The sequence below is a fragment of the Papaver somniferum genome, chromosome 5 (assembly GCF_003573695.1).
Source record: "Papaver somniferum cultivar HN1 chromosome 5, ASM357369v1, whole genome shotgun sequence".
Taxonomy (NCBI): domain Eukaryota; kingdom Viridiplantae; phylum Streptophyta; class Magnoliopsida; order Ranunculales; family Papaveraceae; genus Papaver; species Papaver somniferum.
In genome coordinates, this window is record NC_039362.1 from 32,654,505 (window position 1) to 32,670,484 (window position 15,980).

The following is a 15,980-nucleotide window of genomic DNA, read 5'->3' on the forward strand; positions in this document are numbered from 1 at the left end:
AGCAACAGACGATGCGCGGGGGCGAGACAGAGGCATAGGCAGATATATGTTATTTTTCAATCTAGTGTTGTTTATTTTAATTAATAAAGTTGTTTGTTTTCCAATTTAATGATTTATATTTTCATGCAATAAGACGAAAATTAAACTTAAAATTAAGGCAATTATATTAAAATTAACTAAAAGATTACATTCAAATTAAACTTAACTACTAAACATGAACCAAAATCAGTTATCAAGACGGTATTTATCTTCGTATTCTTCCGAGGCATCATTTTCGTCTTCTTGCAAGACATCATCTTAGTCTTCTTCCACATTCTCATACTGGCCATTTTGTTGAGAGACTTGTTGTTCCGCCATATCTATTTGCTTAGTCCATACAACAAGTTTTCGTGCATTCATTGTTGAAGTGTCTAAGGAAAGTAGCTTGTTTATCTTAAAATCCCTGTAATGTTGTTCTCGCGAAAGACAATTTTTTTGAAGTTTCTTTATAGCAATGCCACGATCCCTGGTTCTATATGCTTTTATCTTTATCTCGAATTCTTTGTGCTCAGCATAGTTGAACTCGCTTGAACCTCCTTATAATAATCCGACGTGGTTCTTGAGGCGTAAGGAACGCAACTGTACCTTGATCAGTGTGAGATTGATTAGGAATCAACTACATTCCAGTCCAAAGTTAACTTGGAGTAGGCTAGTGTCTGTAGCGGCTTAATACAGTGTGGTGTTCAAATCTGGACTAGGTCCCGAGATTTTTCTGCTTTGCGGTTTCCTCGTTAACAAAATTTCTGGTGTCTGTGTTATTTCTTTTCCGCATTATATTTTGTTATATAATTGAAATATCACAGGTTGTGCGTTGAATCGATCAATTGGTAAATCTAACCTTTGGTTGTTGATTGAAATTGAATGATCCTTGAACATTGGTGTTTGGCACCGCTCAAGTTATTTCTCTTATATTCAATCAGGCTCGCAAATTCCGATTTGTTTGATTGCGGATTAAATTGAGAAATTGAGATATAACTCTTTGCTATACTTTTTCTTAAGATTGAGTCTTACTGTCTAGTTGATTCCTTGAAAGTATACTGGAGTTAGTCCATATTGATTGCTAAGCGAAATATTGGGTGAGGTTTTTAGACCCCCGTTTTTTCACCTACTACCTTAGTGGCAACCCTGAAAACCGTCTGGGACGATAGGCTTGCATTTGACTGCTTTGATAATGGATTTTTTTTCCACACAATATTGCTAAGAATTGCTTGTCATTTCCATGACCACTTGCCAACCCGTGAACTCTGGAGATTCATGAGTGTGCGGTATGGGACGTCCACTTAGTATACCTTGTTGAGATATGTTTTTAGCTTGCCAAATAGATATTCTCGGTAATGTTGATGACACCTTTTGGATTCCTAAATATGCGGTATGTGACGTTTTCTCATAAGGTGTTAATCGTTGTCCATAACAAATTGAAGTAACTTTTTGCGATTTCTGAGCATCTGGTATAATATTTATGTTCAGGAAGTCCGACTGAACTATCTACAATAGTTTTTGTTTTCGATTTCGGGGAAGAAATTCTTTAGAGGGGTGAATAATGTAATATGCGTACTTTTTGCATAGTGCATGCTTAAAGATGCATCATTATCCTGAGATTAAGTTTCATCTCAAGCTTACATTGTGTGTTAAGAGAAGCACTGGTATAGGGATAATAACGCACCACCAGGTGCATTACGTGGGTTACATTGGCCTAGAGTCAATATCGCGCCATTATGGCGCAGTGCATAAGATACATTGGCCTAGGGATAATATTACTCCATCATGGTGCATCAGCCAGTCAGTTGCGAGTACAATGATGCACCATCATGCCAGTTGGGTAGATTGCCTAGAGCAAAGTATCGCCACCATGTCGTATTGCGGAGGACATTGGCCTATGGCCAGTATTGCACCATTGTGGTGCATCAAGCTAGAGAAGGCTGGCCGAGGAAATGTAACGCCATCATGGAGCAACATTGAAGCTAACCTATAGTCCAGAACATAGTAACCGACCACCATGGCGCATCATGGGGCTTGGCTTTCGTAACGACCATGAATAGTGAAGCAAACATGCGTCAAAGTGCTCCCTAACTTTTATTTGTAGAAATATCAATAAAACATATATAGGAAGGGGTAGTAGGTTGAAGGTGCATAGAGCGAAGATGTGCCTTAAGCTTCATAAATTAGCCTATAAGATTAGCTTCATTGTGGTGCGTAGCTTGCTCAAGAGAGATTTATGATGCTTATGCCTTAAAGTTGCAGCATTGCGACCTAGTGATGCACAACCATGGTGCAACATGAAGGAAAGGTCAATGATGCATATTCTTGTGCATCATTTACAAAGGACCCTTTAGCCTATACAGACCAGGCAATCTTGGTTGGCTTTGCAACACGAGTTGGCTTTAGTTGCTTGTCTCGACATAGATTTTTTTTTTTGAAGCATGGTCTCGACATAGATGAACTACGTCAGTGCTCGATCCCTTCTCTGTAAGGTACGTAGGAAACCGCAATGAGTTGCAGCATTGACGGTCTATCACGTTGTCAATCAAATCATTTGATTTAAGATTTGGTTTTCAACCTGAACCGAACCTGGTCCAAACTGATGAGTGTGCAAACACATCATTTTTACATCTTAATTTATATTTGTTTAGTTCTTTTTTTTGTATACTTTGATGGTTTTGTTAAGTTATGCTGATTTTTAAGAAATAAAGATCGGCGGACAAAAAAAAAATATTGTGCCCGTAAATGATGAAAAAGCAGAAACGGAGCTCAAGTATTACCTTGCCCACCTCAAGACATGGATGTTTATGGTACATATAATGCGTGCAATGGGTAGATTTAAAATGCAAAACAAAGTAACTTAGTGAATTATTTTTCTGATGTAGTCGCTAATGAGCTGGATGGATCTCAAATTAATGGGCCCGAGTTTTAAACAAAGAAGGGATAGAATTCTCTTTAGTTTGTTTGTCCCATTCAAGGAATTAATGCATGCGGTGTCAAAAAGTCAAAAAGAAGTAGGATATGGACGACTTGGGCTACTCCTAATTCTTTCACGTAAGCATACCATATTTGTGGGAATCTTCCGAACATGCATACCACGTGCTTACCATGTATAGCATATATGGGAATAAAAATGCAGTGAACATGGGAAAGATGGCAAGCCAAAGCGGCCCTGGAAGATTCGGTTATAAAGACAAAGTGGCATGCAAGGAAAGTAGATAATCTATGCAAAGGAAAAGTATATGTTCTTACCTTTGGTTATAAAAGGGGAGTTGGTATTCTTGGTACGGGGATCATCTTTTGGAGGGGAGTCGACCGAAAATACTCTACATTTTGAGAAGAAAAGCTGATACTTTATCCTATTTTTGGTTTTTGTTAGGGATCGAGATCGTCTGTGCCACTGTTTGGGTGTGCCCTATGCGCCACACCAATAGAAACACGCCACATCATTCCTCTCATTAACCATGACTAACTAAATAGATTTTCTATTTATACAACACTAATCGATTAGGAAAGATAATTAATTAGTTAAAGAAGATATTACAAATCCAAGAGAAAATACCGTGTTTCTATTGGTGTGGCACATAGGGCACACCCAAGCAGTGGCACAGACGATCTGGACCCTTTTGTTAGAGTACATCGTATCCATTGTAATCTAAGAAGAAGGAAATCAAAAAAATCCGTCAACATTTGTAAGTCCTCTTCGAGCTTAATAAAGATGAATTTTATTATCTCATTGGTATATTTTCTTCTGAATAGCTAAATCATTTTCTAGGATCGGAGATAAAATCCTATTGTGTTTATTAATACGTCGTAATCATTTTCTATATGAATTATCTTTATCCTAATTCTCGTTTTATCACGATAATAATTTCTTCATATGTCCTATTGCGAAATTAACGAGTTATATCCTTTTTATAGAACTAACATCCTATAGTGAAGAGAATTATTAGCATTTTGGGAAAAGGGAAAATAGTTTATTAATATGTCATATTTTCCGAGATACAAATAATTGTCCTAAGTCGTCTTGAGTAATTTTCTAGAGAACATTATAGAAAATGGTTGCATTCATTTAGTTTGCATTATAGTGATTGAATCTCGAACCCTAGGTTTCTTCGATTTGAGTACAAAAATCGTTTTTATCTTTTCCACTATTTTAGAGTTTTATAAAAATCACCATATTTTAGTCTAAAAACCGAATTTTTGAAAAGTCCGAGAATCGAATCCTTACTTCCACTGTTAAAAATGCATCAGTTTTGGCGCAACCGACATAGACTTGCCTTTAAGTTAAGTTTTAGATTTCTATTTTTATTTTTTTAGTATTTTTTTATTATAGTTTAATTATTTTATTTTTATTTAGAAAATATGATTTGATATTCATGATTAAAAATTATACAAAGCTTTTGGTTGGTAACCTAGCAACAAGCCGGGCACCAACTCCCTTTTGAATAATAACGCCTAACCTATGAAAAATGAAACTACCTAAACCGCTACTAGCGTCATTGCTAACTAGGCAATTCTTGAGACGCTTGAAAAAAACCAAAGTATCCTCGCCAAGTTCCACTAAGGTAGAGAAAGCTAGAACACCCAATCTATATCCATGCGCAGTACACTTGTCCAAGTATTTAGTACGTTTACGAGAAACCGCACTAGAAATTGCCTTACCGGGGACAAAAGAGCGGACACCATCACCAGTAAATGGAGAGACACCTGTAACATCCATACAAACATCTTTGCCATTTTCCCAGTTGAGAACAAGGATATATGTTGGCTTTAAATCTCTGTCATCATCCGTCTGAAGGCCTAGAGAAACCTCCTTGCGCGCAGGCACATTAGCTTTGTAACAAATGTCAAATAAAACGTCACGAACAAAATCATGTCGAAACTTGTACCCAATATCCTTAGCACAGTGAAGCGCATGATCTCCAAAAATGACCATAGATTTGTTGCAACTTGGGCATAAACTATTCTCAACAAACAGAGGAATACCAAGACGATAACAAAGCACAACTCTGAATTGTCTAGGTCCGAGGCATTGATTGAGACCGCTAATGGGAACCGCCAAAAGATAGTCTTGTGCATGCTTGACACGATTGCATTGCCATAAGATGGAATCTCTCTCAGACAAAGAAAATTGGTTTGGGATTTGTTTCTTAACTGCATCGAAATAAGTTACTTCCAGAGAATGCATGGAGGGGGGGGGGGGGGGGAGTCTCATCGACACAATAAGAAGAGGGTAATCCACATACCTGGATGAATGTATGAAGAGCCGACTGATAAGATGAGCCTTTGTCTGTTGAGAATAAATTACCAAGGATCACATTTTGTACCGAAGTAGTCTGGCTCCGAGAAGCAAGATAACAGTAAGCACGAGTGTCTGCCATGGTATAAATGCCAAGTCCACCATCTTTAATGGGCAAGGTAGCTAATCTCTGATGTAGATGACCAAATCCCGAACCATCCCCAGTAATTAAAAGTCTCAAATACTGGTATAACTGGTCATCAAAAAGATCAGTGGCTGGTTGTAGGACAGCAGGATTGGTAGCTCGCATTGCAAAGTAAAGTCTAGACACACCATTGCAATTGCGAAGTAAAAGCATCTCACTTTGAGGATCTTTGAGTTTTTTGATCGCATCCATTAGGAGAACGGTTTTGTGCACCCTGCTCACCAACACATCACTAATAAAGTCCATATCCAAACTCACCGGACCATCCAAAAGTTTAACACCTTTAGAGGGTCTACCAATATCCGAGGGGAATACATCATCAGTTGTACTTCTGGGATCAAGATAAGGACAAAAGACTTCCTTTTTCTTTATATTAAGGTGCAACCCCCTGCTTGGTCCTTCAGTTTCAATTATTCGCAAAGCCTTATCTACCTCCAGAGTATCACCAACAGTTGTTCCATCATCAAGGTACCATGCGTGTAAATCGAGTTGGAAACGAGAAGAAATAGACTTCACTAAGGGGTGAAGTGTCAATACAAACAACAAGGGACCGAGGGGATCACCTTGTTGAACACCGAGTGCAGAAGATAAAATATATTGGGCATAATAAAGCTTAGCCGGTCGTAAGTAGCAAAATTCTACCCAGCGAGAAATACCTGGACAATGAAGACGTACTTCCTTGATGAGCTGAGATCTGCTCACCATGTTGAAAGCATTAGAAAAGTCAATTAGCAACATTGAAATTTTGTCTGAATGTCCTTTCATCTCCAAAAGGCGATTTACAGCATGTAAAATACCTTCCTCTCCGACAGATACACCAACACCGAATTGGTAATCCCCTAAATAAGAGGTCATGTCTTTTCCGACGGCGAAAACAACCACTTTGGAAACCAATCTACGCCAAACCGTACCAACTGCGATGGGTCTAAGACCTCCCCCCGGCTTGAGCAATGGTGTCAAAAGTGCGCTAGCAATGTATTCGCCTAGTTCCCACGGACAATTCCCAGCCAACCAAAGATTGACAACCCCAGAAATCGACGAAATTAAGTCATCCGCCACTGCCGCCGCCGCTCCACTGTGAACATCAACTAAGTGCTGCGCACGTAAGCCGTCTCGACCACAAGATGTCCCTTTGGGGAAGATTTTAATGGCTCCCAAAACAGCCCTTGAATCCACAAAAATGGGATCAGCAGTGATGTCTTCCACGGGAACCTCAGGGGGAGATGCTAACGGATGCTTATCCTGCAATTCAGCGTAAGTCTTCTCATCGCATGAAGCTACACCAGACGAGGATAGCACTCGAATCGCAGCTTCGAAGTGCCCTGAGTTGATCTTCTTTTGACAGGCGATGACATTAGCAGCTTCTTGCTTCTTCTCGTCTGTCTTCTTCTCATCCGCCTTCTTAGAACCTCCCCGAACAGGTTGTTGGAGCAATTTGTTAACTAGAATGAAGAAACCATTGGGTTCCTTCCAAACGTTAAGCGCCTGAAGAATTGCTGCAATCTGTAATCGCTTTCGATTACCGGACTTCCTCTCAGCTGAACACTTGGGTTGGTACAGTGACAAAGTGCAAATGGGAAGAAGCAAAAGAAGAAACCAACCTGAAAGATTGGATGGACTTGCTAACAGCCAATCGAGACAAACCTTGAGAGCTCTTGTGAACTCAAGTCTGCACTTATGAGGAATGCAGGTGATCGTTGGAATTTGCCTTTGAAAAACGACATTAAGCAACTCAGTGGAAAGGATTCCAACATCATCACTACCATCGTTCACAACAGCTTCTTCCAAACATACAACCTGCAACTCGCCTGGTTTTTCCAAACCATGGATTAAGAAATCTACTCCTACACCATTGAATGGACGTGGGATGAAATCATGTACAACACCTTCACACCATTAAAATTTATTTTCTTTAATTTTACTTGGATATATTCTTGTTTTTTGTTGTGCAGGTATTTTCCTACATTTATTGTGAAATTTCCCACCGAAAGAGGTTAGTAATAAAACCCAAATTTTGTATTAATTATTTCATTATTGTTCTTTGATTTTAATATCAATTTGTTTAGATTTTATTTCCTTTTGTATTTGTTTTCTATTATTTATTTCAAAAATAAAATAAAATACACGTGCACACACCAATTGCATTCTCCGTCTGACACTGATTCTAGGAAAACACGTGGTTTAGTAAGGTGAACCTTCTGGGCGTTATCACACGAAACACTGCAAACCTCAGCCCTGTACCTATGACCAGTCTTTGACTGTAGGTATATTTTTGTTGTAGGTAACCCAAACTTACCTAAATTAGTGAACCCCAACATTTGCATGTGCACAATTTCTTGTTGAACACTGATGTTTTTACTTGTGTATGCGCCGTTGGAAACGGGTAGGAGATAGACTTGTGGAAAACGACCTTTTTGATTTGAGTCCGACCTGTTACACGGATTTAGGTGGTAATTCTATTTTTGTTGACATGGTTAATGATGATTGTGACGCCCCAATTACTAAACCTGCTTAGCTAATGGGATTACAACCTAACTGAAGTATCAAATCTAGATTGTTGATCATAAGAATCATAGTTATATAAAGTTCTAACAATAAAACCCAAACTCCTGGTATTGTATAGATGAATTCCTTCTGATAGATATGAATACAATAATGTATTGTTTTTCAGAATAAAGATACATATAATAAAAGATACACAACATCTCTATATCGATAAGGCTCTAAGATACGTAAATGGAAGTCTTCACGTACATCGTCTTATCTGGAAACTGAAACTGAAGTGGGAACGAGTGAGTACATCATCCCAAAGGGTTCTCAATGAATACTTGTAACTCTCAAGTAATCACTAACATACTACACAATTCTAAAGAAGAAGCAATTTAAACATGTCATCGTGCATAACATGTGTAAGAGTAGTTTCCCCAAATACCTCGATATACTATTTCCTCATCTGGGTCATTAATGACATAAATTAGGTTATAAAATAAAAAGTAATACTATTTCGCTTTACGCGCTAGATAGCTATTATATGCACTTCCCGTGCTATGTATTGCCTCATCTGGGCTATAAGACTTAGCAAGGAGCTGTGGGGAGACCACAGTCACTCCTCGCGGGGATTTCACTCAAACACACATCAAATTATTCACACAACAAACAACAAGCATCGTATTATATATCATTCATGAAAGAATGTTATTCTAGTTCCACTTCCTCAGATATTGCGTCCATAGTGGCAATATCTGTGAAAGACCACCACCGGATGAATCCACAAAAGCGAAGCAAGAACAACTAAAATATGTCACTCAGACCTCGCCAAACTCATTGGAGAAAGCGAAAGCAGAATAATTCCAGACTCCAATAATAGCCCATCCACACAATGTGCCCATCCACACCATGATTCAAGAATCTACCATCATAAGTCCCGAAGATTTTGCAATCAAGCATAATATGCAAACGAATGGATTCTCACAAGAAAGTGTAAAAGGTATTATTCCCCTATATAACGATATTGCCTCATCTGGGCTATAATAAACATAAAAATAGATATAACATTTGGAGAATCCACACAACGCATATTACACAACATACCCAATCATTTACACACAAATATGCTCATAAGAAGTAATGACTCATCATGCTCGCATATCAAAAGGAACTTAATGATTACAAGAAGGTTATAGAGTTCCCACCTTATTTGATGACAAGCCTCGCCTACCTTGAGATCTATAATCCAATGGCTCAGTTTTTGAATCGATCGTTGTTAATAAGGAGTAACTGTTAATCACACAAGCACTCTAAGAATTAGCTAAAAGGCTCATAACACAATCTCATAAAATTCTCTAGTTATAAGTTAAATGAACTATCTAATGGTTCTAAGCCCATCTAAGGTTCTACACATTTTCATTATCTATCTTTAGCATACAAAGGTTTACCAATCCAATTAGATTGGTTCTATAGTCCATTAGATATGTCTTATGAATATCTATAACTTTGTAGAAGGAATCAAAGACTAGTTCGGACCATAAAGGTCCAAAGTATCAAACTAGGAAAGCTAGGCCTAAGCCCAAGTCCACTAACCCGGCCCAACAGGGTCACCTAACGGTCACTAACAGTCAAATGGTCAACTAAGAGTCAACGTCCAAGGTCAGGTCAAGGTCCAGTCAAAGATCAAGTCAAACAGTCAGGACCAAACTCAGAGTCAAGGTTAAAATAGGGAACTGGTCAAACTGAGTCCACTCAGTCAGCTAGACTGATTCAAGCTAAACATGCCAAGGTTATTACACATTCTAGTTCGCCAACATGGTGCAACACAAAACAGACCAAGACCCAAAAATGCATCTCTAATTCTACTTGCAAATACACATAGTCTAAACATCTCTTATTGTTCTAATTCCAACACTTCATGAATTACAACTTCAATATCATCATCATTCAAACAAGCATCAATCAAGCTTTCCTTGTAATCTCAAAACAAATATACTCCATCTGCAACTCAATTTAGCTTCGCTTATCCGTGGAAGCAACTTATACATCTACAATTACACATACAATTTCCACATGTATACAATTAATCTTCCTCTTTATCAGTTCCATCCTCAAACATCCACTTCAGATAAGCCTAAGTATAATTCAAACAACTACTTCCAACTCATTTCAGCTTCCTCCTGTGATCCCATCATCTTTAGTTCATCCATGTCAACTACTCCCAACTCATTTCAGCTTCCTCCTGTAATCCCATCATCTGTAGTTCATCCATGTGCATCTCAGGCCTCCTCCCTAAACTGTAGAGCACAACCAAGCTCAGTTTCATCACTAACAACTCATACACTTAACTCATACTCTACTCAGCAATATACTATATCACCACCTAGACTACAAGACAATAATCAATTTCCAACTCCATACTCAATCTAGTTACAACAATCATCCCCTCAATGATATCACCATCAAAACCAACAACTGTCTTTACAAGCAATTATTATGAACTGCAACCACTTAAACCACCATAACTTCAACCCATTCTTCAGATGTACTTAACAAACTATATGCACCTCCACCAGTTCAACTCAAACTCTTAATTGCAGCCACAACTTCATAACAACTCCATACTCTATAACTGCCAACTTCTTTCTGAGATTCTCACCTCCACCACCAACACCTCCACAACTCAACTCAGGGAAACTAGGTCTCTAGCTTTCTTAACAAACTTAATTTCAATCCAGTCTCAAAGATAAAACACAACTCAATCATAGTTCATTCTATACTCAACACAACAACAGTAACACTCACAAACACAAAGATTCCATAATCCAAACAATTAAAACTAAAACACCAAACTTAAACGAAAATAGAATCTTACCCAAGAATCGACATCCTATGAATAGCTAAATCCCATTTCAATTCTTCTGAAATCCTAAATCCATTTTGGGGAAGAAAAAAAACCCTAACTCCTCAATTCTTCATGAACAACTCCATGTCATCCATTTAACTTCATCCCGCTCCTCAATCAATAAAACCCATTCGTCAATTTCTTCTTAATCATCACCTAATTTGAATTCTAATCCAACTCAGAAAACCCTAATATCAAATTCAGACCACTCTTCAACTTTATATTCTAAATCGTGATAAAACCAACTTAATTCAACCTCGTAAACCATCATCTTCATCCTCCAATCCTTCTTTGAACCTCAATTGAAACCCTAACTCAATTATTTCCAAAACTCTAACTTCCTGCTTCTTCCAAAAACCCAATCGACAACAACAACATCACCTTCTCCCTCAACTCAACAACTACAAGATTTCTATGAACGAATTTCGAGCAAGTCAATCTCAAACCACTGAAAAAGAAATCGACAGAGAGGAGGAGAAGATAAACAAAGAAGAAGATGAAAGAAGAAGGAAAGGGAATAAGAAAAGAGAAATGATTTTCTCTCGACACGTTTGGTGATGATAAGGCAACTGGAATTATAAAGGCACCCGTTGAATTGATAAGGGAAGCCAGGCGGTCTAGATGTAAAATGATCATTTCCCCCCTCGTACAACTCTGATGTTATCTTCTTCGTCCAGTGTCTGAATGACACGTTTGAGTAGTCCAATACGCATAACTTTTCGAGACCTATCCAGTGATACTAGTTTCGTATCTAGATCATTATTAGATTACTTTTTATTGATTACGTTCGTCTCTAATTAATCGGGTAAATCACGGCTTAGTCGTCTCATGAATGGTCTAATAATGTTGACGAGCTTGGGGCTCGTTACAATGATGAAGCCCCGTCGACCAAAACCCTTAGAGATAGGATGAACCCATCTAGAGTGGTACGTGACCCAGGAGTTGTTTTACCATTCACTAATGTCAAATTTGACATTAAACCTGGGACATTTAGCATGCTTCGAAAATTTAGGGGATTAGAGAATGAAAACCCGTATACCCACGTAAGAGACTTTGAAATGATCTGTGACACAATGAGTTACCCGAATATCTCTAAAGATGTGCTTAGGTTGCGTTTGTTTCCTTTTTCCATATAAGAGAGAGCCAATGAGTGGTACCATTTGATTCCCTCTAAAACAATCACCACCTGGGATGGCCTCGTAAAATCTTTTGTCAAGAAGTTCTACCCACACCACAAGACTGCGGCTGTTAGGCGGTCTATCCAAACCTTTAAGCTGAAATTAGGTGAACACCTACACGATTATGTAGAAAGATTTAATGAGTTGTTATACCAATGCCCATATCATGGCTTTGATAAAGCCCACATGACCCAAATTTTATATGAGGGCCTAGATAGTGAAACCAGAAGCAGGTAGAAACAATTAGTGGTGGAGAATTTACCTATCAAGACCCATATGTGTGTTTTGACGAATTTATCGAGCTAGCTGAAAGACTCGTCAATGAGATTCAATGAGGGAGCCCAAAATAACTAGGAACCATATCCATAGGGTCAATAGAATCGATAATGGGTCTGATATCCTTAGGCATCTAGAGGACTTAGAGATGAACCAAGGTTCCGACCAGACTATGAGCTGTAATAGTGAGCCCATAACATATCCATGTACCATTTTTGGTGATCAAAGTCATATTGGACGCACAGAACCTATCCATGTACCGTTTGTGGTGATCAAAGTCATATTGGACCTACATTGTCCTCTGTTTTACCCTAGAGAACCAACCCGTGACCAGGTTAGTGTCTTACATGGAGGTATGAACTCTAAGTATGAGGGTCGACCCAAGTTTGACCCATACTATAATACTTATAACCCGGGTTGAAGACATAACCCTAATTTCTCGTGGTCTAAAGGTACCCATCAGGGTGGCCCATCTAGTAACCCACCACCAGGTTTTCATAGGAATCAAACAGAAGTACAATAACCGAGCCCAGTTGAGCAAAAAGTGTTGTCTCTAGAGGAAACAATAAGAAAATTTATGGAAACTAGTACACGAAATTCTAACCAAAGTAGCCAAAAGTTCGATGACTTTGTCCTAACGAGTCAACATTACTAACAGAACACTAGTCAAGCTATTATCAATTTAGAGACTCGGATAAGTCAACTTTTGAACCGGTTAAATGATAGGGAGAATGGGACATTTCCTAGCCAACCGACTCCAAATCCGAAAGGAGTTAACCAGGTTAATGGATCAGGTAGTTTTAACCACAATGAAACATATCAAAGAAGTTGTCACCCTAGGAGTGGTAAAACTTTAGAGAGCTCGGTAAAACCACCTAAGGATAGTAGTCCGAATGAAAAAGAGATTGAAGTTGACCAAACTTCGTCTAAAGATCATAATGGGCTTAAGAATGCTAAGAGTCCACGTGAGGAAAATATCCCTCAGAGAGTGTACATACCACCTGCACCATTTTCTCAAAGACTCGCTAAGAAAGAAATCCTAGTACATATTCAGAAATCCTAGAAATCTTTAAGCAAGTTAAGATCAACCTGCCCTTGTTAGATGCAATAAAACATGTACAGACAATGTCCAAGTACCTAAAAGAGATGTGCACTTTCAAAAGAGACGCGAGTGTCCATAAAAAGATGTTTTTGACCCAACAAGTTAGTTCCATAATCTCACAAAAGTTCACAGTCAAATTTAAAGATACTGGTTGTCCTACTGTAACATGTGTTACAGGTAGCCAAAAGATAGATAATGCTCTTTTAGATCTTGGGGCTAGAGTGAATCTTTTACAGTTCTCGGTATATGAATGGCTTGGACTAGGTGAGATAAAACCAACTAGGATAACTCTACAGTTAGCCGATAGGTCAGTTAAAATCCCACGTGGAATTATTGAAGATGTTTTGGTTCAGGTAGAAAACTTTATCTATCCAGTTGACTTTGTGATTTTAGACACTCAACATCTGTCTAGTCAAGATATCAATATCCCAATCATCCTAGGTTGTTCGTTTCTAGCTACTGCAAATGCAGTCATACATTGTCAAACTGGCCTAGTAGAATTTTCCTTTGGGAATCAGAAAATTTTGGTGAACGTTTTTAATGCATTACAAGTCCCACCGGACCCTGAACGCTATGAGTTTATATGCATGATTGATTCTCTAGTTGAGAATACTTTTACCACTAATAGTGTTAGCGATACTTTAGAGGCATGCTTGGCCCCATTTGGAGCCTACTATGATGAGGATAGTCATTTTGAAGAAGTTAATGCGTTGTTAGATTCTGCGCTAGTAGTGAATTATGGGAAATGGCCGTGTAAACCAGAACCTCTTCCGCTGACCATAGATAAACCACTCCCATCATCAGTTAAGGCACCCACCCTTGAATTAAACTCGCTACCAGATACACTGAAATATGTATTTCTTGGTAGTGAAAACACTCTTCATGCCATAATTGCCTCTGACTTAGAGCCCGATCAGGAAAGTAGACTAGTTAGTGTTCTCCATGAGCACAAGACTGTAATAGGGTGGACTACATCAAATTTGAAAGGAATTAGTCCTGCAGATTGTATGCACCACATCTATCTAGAAGAGGGTGCCAAAACTTCAAGAGAAATGCAGCGACGTTTGAATCCTAATATGAAGGAAGTTGTCCGCACCGAGGTGCTCAAGTTACTAGATGCAGGTATCATATACCCCATATCTGATAGTCAATGGGTCAGTCCTGTCCAGGTTTTCCCAAAGAAGTCTGGGATTACAGTAGTTGCGAATGAGAAAAATGAATTGATCCCTACCCGTGTTACCACCAGGTGGAGAGTATGTTCATCGACCAGATGTTTTAAAGATTAGCTCGCCACAACCATTATTACTTCCTAGATGGTTATTCTGGTTATAACCAAATCCCCATAGCCCCGGAGGACCAAGAGAAAAAAACCTTCACATGTCCATTTGGAAATTTTGCGATTTCTAGAGGTCTTTATGGACGATTTTTCGATTTTTGGATCCTCTTTCGATGAATGTTTGCACCACCTTACACTAGTTCTAGAACATTGTAAAGAAAAGAACTTAGTCCTTAATTGGAAAAAGTGTCATTTTGTGGTTAAATCTGGAATAGTGTTAGGACATGTGGTGTCCTCCAAGGGAATAGAAATTGATAAATCCAAGGTTGAACTAATTTCAAAATTAAGACCACCTAAGAATGTAACATATGTTAGATCTTTCCTTGGACATGCTGGATTTTATCGTCATTTCATCAAAGACTTTAGCAAGATTGCTTTACCTTTATCGAACATACTTTCTAAAGATACTGCCTTTGTTTTTGATGAAGCATGTATTGCAGCTTTTGAGAAGATAAAATTATTATTGACTTCTGCCCCTATCATCCAACCACCCGATTGGAACGTCCCATTTGAACTCATGTGTGATGTGTTCGATTATGTGGTTGGTGCTGTCCTTGGCCAACGACATGATAAAGCACCTAACGTGATTTATTATGCTAGTAGGACCCTAAACGATGCCCAGTTAAACTACACTACTACTAAGAATGAAATGTTAGCCATCGTTTTTGCTTTGGAGAAATTTAGATCATATCTCCTAGGTATAAGGTCATAGTCTATTCTGATCATGCCGCACTCAAATATATCCTTTCAAAGAAGGACTCAAAACCTCGGCTGATCAGATGGGTTTTGCTGTTCCAAGAATTTACTTTAGATATTCGTGATAAGAAAGGGTCTGAAAATATAGTATCTGACCATTTATCCCGTATTCTTGATGAGACTAGAGATGATGAGATACCAATCCATGATACGTTCCCTGATGAACAACTATTTTCCATCTCTCAATTACCATGGTTCGCTGACATTGTTAATTATTTGGTAATTGGTCAAATGCCTGACCATTGGTCTAAACAATATAGAGTTAAGTTCTTGTCCGAGGTTAAATACTTTTTTCTGAGATGATTCATACTTATTCAAGTACTGCCCTGATCAGATCATCCGTCGTTGTATTCCTGACAACGAAATATCCAGTGTTCTGACTTTTTATCATTCTGGAGCTTGTGTGGGTCACTTTAGTTCGAAGAAAACAGCTGCGAAGGTTTTACAATCCAGCCTTTACTGGCCAACTTTGTTT